Genomic DNA, 6,000 nt, shown 5'->3' with positions numbered 1-6,000 from the left:
TGGAGCTTCTTTTATTTAACTTCTTACATAACCTGGTTACATTGTGATATAATGAAGTTAGGCATGAGCAGCCAGGAAATGGACAACAGCCTTGATGAGCGTGTGAACTACCCAACTGTTAACGAAACTGCAACGGTAGATTTTCTGCTTGCTTCCCCTATCCAGATAAAACCAAGTGAACTCCTGGAAGCCTGGAGGGGTTTACCCCCCAGTGAAGACATCACGGGGCACTGATAAATGGACTACTTGGCACTGAGTTTGTTCCTTGCAGATGCTAATCAATGATACATTTTGCATGTAGTATATGTGCATTATGGAGTCAGGAAGGAGACCAGATAGACAGCATCGTGCTTTCCCTGTGATACGGAGGGACTCCACCTCGTGTCAATCAGTTCTGTGACACACACACACGGAAGGATCGTTACCCCACTTTATGACCCCTCTATTTATCTGCCCTAGTGATGAAACGATTAACTCAGTCTTCGGGTAATGGCCTGAAAGTTTTCATGCCAAGGGAAGGCTTGCAAGTCACTTGTTTTCACCTGTCAGTGAGGAAGTATCAATAATATCATTAATAATGATAATAATGGTAATTGCCTTTATTGGACAGCATTATTTCCCCCTTACATTGGTGTCACTCCAGATTTCTGTTTTAACATTTCATACATCCTGAGAAATTAATCAAATTCTTCAGTACCCTGTCATAAAAGGTATGATTGTACATTCTGGATATGTAGAGGAAACCTAGTGAATCCAGACAGAGCAAGGAGCTGTGTGAATATGCCAGGTTTCATAACCAATCAGAGATTTATGCATCTTCAGATCCCTTGAAGATAAGAGGATCCAAAACCTGATGAGCACGCGCTTCAGTGAGTCCCAATGTTCGTATTAAGGCAAAAAAACCCCTTTGTTCAGACAAAATCTTCTCTGGAAATCCGAGGTGTAAGATGAAGGAGTGGAGCTGTTCTGCCTGGAGGCATGAGCAGGAAGGAGGACCAGTCTTCCCCCATCACTTTTCCGAGCGGACTCCTCATGGACAGTGGGGCGTTGGGAGGGGGACCGTCTCCCTATCTACCCCCAGGAGCACTCAGGCGCTTCGCTCCCAGAGTAGGTACCCGTATGGCAGCCACCATGGCTGAGACGTTCTCAGCTCTGTATCTCTGTCCTACACAGGTACCCGGTTCTCCTCTGACACGTTTAAGGGTCTCCTTCTGCCCTCAGACCTGCCAAACCTCCTCAGGGCCCAGTGGTTGTCGTTCAGTTGCTCAGGCGTGTCCAACTCTTTGCGACCCCGTGGACTGCAGCATGCCAGGCCTCCCTGTCCATCATCAGCTCCCACAGCTTACTCAAACTCATGTTCATTGCACTGGTGATGCCATCCAACCATCTCATCCTCTGTCATCCCCTTCTCCTCCCACCTTCAATCTTCCCCAGCATCAGGGTCTTTTCCAATGAGTCAGTTCTTCACATCAAATTGCCAAATGATTGGAGCCTTAGCTTCAGTATCAGTCCTTCCAATGAATATTCAGGGTTGATTTCCTTTAGGATTGACTGGTTTGATCTCTTTTCTGTACAAGGGACTCTCAAAAGTCTTCTCCAACACCACAATTCAGAAGCATCAATTCCTAGGTGCTCAGCTTTCTTTATGGTCCAGCTCTCACATCCATACATGACTACTGGAAAAATCATAGCTTCGACTATCTGTACCTTTGTTGGCAAAGTGATGTCTTTGTTTTTTAATACACAGCCTAGGTTTGTCGTAGCTTTTCATGGCCCAGAACACAGTCCAAACTCATCATGTGCTTCTGAAACTCGCTCTGCTGCAGCCCCACTTCCCTGCCTGTCCCTGATGGTGCCAGCTGCAGCCTGGCCAGTGTGCTCACAGCTTCTGAGACCTGCCGTGTGCCCTCGGGAACACCCTCTGTTCACATGCTTTACCCATCTCAAATCAGGTCACCTTTCAGCCCTGGTTCAAGAGGTAGGTCGCTGCATCCTTTCCTCACTGACAGTCAATAACTTCTTCCTTTGATTCCTACGTCTGGGTCCCTGGCATCAGCCCATGCCTACTGCGGGAGCAGAAATTACCTAGTTATTTGGATAGAGGAAAGTTAACATGACAATTCTCAGTTAGATGTTGAACTGGGGCTTCCCTGGTGGCTCAGCCATAAAGAATCCTCCACCTACAATGCAGGAAATGTGGGTTCCATCCCTGGATGGGGAAGATCCCATGGGGAAGGCAATGTTACCACCTTCCAGCATTCTTTCCTGGACAATCTCATGGACAGAGGAGCCCAGTGGGTTATTGTCCATGAGGCCGCAAAAGAGGCAGACACGACTTAGCGACTGCACGGCAGCAGTAGCCAGCTGAATTGTTCTTCCCCCACTCAACGTCCAGATTCCCATGCTGAATTTCTAACCCTCATCGCCTCAGAATGAGACCCGATTTAGAAACAGAGTCCTCGAAGCTGTAATGAGTTGAAATGAGGTCACACTTGAGTATGTATGAACCCTAATCCAGTATGACTGGTGTCCTTGTGCAAAGGGGGGATTTGGACCCAGAAATGCACACAGAGTGAAAACCACGTGAAGATGAAGGCGGAAAGCAGGGTGATGCTTCTCAAGCCAGTGGACCCCAGAGATGACCCGGAACCTCCTGAGGGTAGGAGAGGGGCCTGGGGCGATTCTCCCTTACAAGCTCAGCAGGAGCCAGCCCTGCCACGCCTCGACCTTGGCCTTCAATCTCCAGACTGGGAGAGAACCCATTTCTGTCGTGTAAGCCTCCCAGTCTGGACCATTTGTTACAGCCGCCCTAGCAAACACGGTACAAAGACTTTTCCCACTAGTTAACGGAAAAGGGGCAAAGAAAATAGGGGCTCCTCAGAGGCAGATGTGAAAATAGGAAACAGGAGAAGGAAGGTAGAAACAGTAAAGTTCAAAGAGCCCCAGGAGCGGGACCCCGGACCTCTGGATCGGAGACGCTGGTCACCAGCTCTGGCTCCCAAGGAGACACGACCGTCTGGTTCTGTGAGGCTAGAAACCCGAACACTGGACTCAGCTGATGCTACAGGAAGGACCCACTGCCACCGAGGTGAAGAGTGCCCGGGAGGGTGATGAGAGCCACAGGAAGTGATTCGGGACAGGCTCCTTCCATCCTGCAGGATCCACCTCCCCCCGCCAGTCGCCACACACACACACCACCCCCACACCACCAAGCATCCTCTGTTGGCAGAGTCTAAGGGAAAGATACTAGCGATGCAGACATGGGGCTTGCAGAGCTCAGCATCACAGAGCCAAACAAACGTAAAGGGGGATTAGGAGCTGAGATCCTGATGTTAAAGAACGAGGAGATCCCTCTTGGCACTTCTCTCTGCCTTGCAGAGTAAGGAGGTGTTTGTATGTGTTTTACAAAACTGTCAACCTCACCCTAGACACTTAGGTGATCAGGTCAGCTGTCTCCTTTATCTTAGCATCCCTCGCAGCACATGACGCTGTCCGTTTCTTAAAGTGGTTCCTCCACAAGTGCCTGTTACGAGAATAATGAAAGAAAGGGGTAGAAAGGAAGGAAGATGGAGGGAGGAAGGAGCCAGGAGCACCCCAAGTTGCCTACTGGTGGTCTTGAGACAGGATCGGTGGACCCAGGGGCAGGGGCTCCCTCGGGGTTTGGGAGGAGAGGGTGGGAAGGAGGTCGAATCTGGAGATCAGAGAATCCGTGTGTCCTGTCACACTGTCGAACTGCGTGCTGAGGTTCTAATCCTGGATTTATTACACACTGGCTAAGTGACCTTAGACACACCACTTAGCTCGACTCTAGAGATAATGTCACGCGGTCCACAGCCTATAAAATGATCGCCAGGGCTCTCCCAGCACCCCGCCGCCTTGCTGATGATGCATCTGCTGGCAGAGAGGTGCGGCTGCTGATAAAAGATGGAACGGGGCTCAAATTTTCCTTTTTTTTTTTTTGGCAATTCCTTCCCAACCACAGACTTATGCCTACACCCTAACCCTCAACCTTAGGGCCCCAGCAGATTCAAGTCAGAGGCTTAACTACTGTGCAGTCTTTGCCTCTTTAGCAAAATCTGGGAAACAGGGCTTAACTGATACCTTTGAAATTTTTCTGAGATAATTGACCGGGAGGCAGGGGGGCTGCATCTATGGCGCAGAGCCTCCTAGAGCCGCTGGACGGCCTCAGAGGGATGGAGACAAGGCAGACATCACTACAGGCTTAGAATAAAATTCACTTTCTCAGACATGCTTGCTTCAAAACTAAGGCTCTTCTCGTCTAGAGTTTAACCCTGTTACACGAAAGTCCTCTTATAGTTGAGATGGACAGAGTGGCCAACTTTAGCCTCTGATAATAACCAACACTGAGAAGGCTTCATATTGGGAATATAATACCCTACTGAACATTACACATTTTTGTTTTGATTTTAATGAAGATGTTCTTGTTCTTTACAAAATTGAGGAGGGAACAACTCTGGAGCTTCTTCTAGGATTTTTCTGTCTCCAAACTAAAGGATGTATTATTGTGTCAGAAGTGAGCAGGGCTTCAGCTAACGAACACTGATGCTGTTTGGAGTGGGAGGGGGCTGGGTGGCCGTGGGTGGTGTTCTGAGTTGAACTGCGTTCCCTCTAAAGGCCTAACCCCATAACACCTCAGAAGGTGACAGTATTTGCAGATGGGCCTTTAAATTAAGATGTGATTCTTTTTAAATGATGGAGGAGGAAATGGCAACCCACTCCATTTTTCTTGCCTGGAGAATCCCATGCACAGAGGAGCTTGGTGGGCTACAGTTCACGGGGTCACAGAAATGAGCGACTATCATTCATTCATCTTTTAAAATGAGCTCTTTAGGGTGGGTCGTCATCCAATCTGACCAGTAATCCTAAAAAAGAGAAACCCGGACTCACAGAGGACCAGCAGGACCAGAAAGGAAGCCATCTGCAAGCCAGGGGGAGAGAGATCAAACCTGCCGACACCTTGACCTTGGACTTCTGGCCCCCAGAACTGTGAGAAGACATACTTCCCTTGTTGAAACCACAGGCTGCAGGGTCTTGCTGTGGTGGCCGGGGCAGCTTAAGATGGGTGTCAGGATTCAGAAGGCCTCTTCCAAACTGGCTTCTGCCATCAGCTGCATCTGAGAGGCAGTGGTCACTGGCCAAGAGGGTGTTAATCCTCCCTTTCTTCAAAGAGAGGTTGGGGAGGACGGGCCCTCCCCCGCCCTTCCATCCAGAGAGTGGGTCTTTCCCGCAAGCTTTGTGTCCATGCACAGATAGTCCCTTAGTAAAACACAATATTCCCTGTGCAAGAGGTTGAGCTGACCCACCTCTGACCATTGACGGCCATCCCAGGTTGAATCTGGGGCTAGGATTAGCCTGCCAGTCACTCAGTTTATTGCCAAGAGGGTGGACCATAGGCCACATGCTTTCGCATTGGAGGGCAAAGGGTGCCTGCAGCTGGCAGCGTGGACGACCTGTCCGGGACCTGGGAGCCTTCCTCAGCTGAACAGCATTAGGAGGGGCTCTAAGAGCAGGGGCTCGGGAGGGCAGGCATGCAGGAATCAGAGAAGGGGACCTTCCTGACCTGGGGCTCTGCACACAGGGGCCTCCTCCTGGGTCATGGAGGTGCTGCGCTCCCTGGGCCAAAGGATCCTCTGCAGGAGTGTCTGGGAGAAGAAAACCTCCCCTCCTGAGCTTCTTCCTTCTCTCAGCACCTCATTCCCACCTTGCATCCACACTCACTCAACACCCTCAAGAATGGCGTCACCTCGGGCCTCTCTGTGTGGTTTTTCTTGCCAGGGGTGAAGAGGAGGGGAAGTGGCAGACAGGCAGACAGACGCCCTGAACTCCGGAGAATCCCTGGGCACCGTTACAGTGCAAGGGATGTCTGTACAAGAGCAGGCAAAGGTGCCCCTGGTCTGGGGCTTTTTAAGGCTCCCCCCTCAGACCATTCAGGCTTCTCTGGTGGATCAATGGTAAAGAATCCTCCTGCAGTGAAGGAGA

Source organism: Bos taurus, chromosome 20 (assembly GCF_002263795.3).
Source record: "Bos taurus isolate L1 Dominette 01449 registration number 42190680 breed Hereford chromosome 20, ARS-UCD2.0, whole genome shotgun sequence".
Lineage (NCBI taxonomy): Eukaryota > Metazoa > Chordata > Mammalia > Artiodactyla > Bovidae > Bos > Bos taurus.
The sequence above is the reverse complement of the archived record's forward strand: the minus strand, read 5'-3'. Positions refer to the sequence as shown.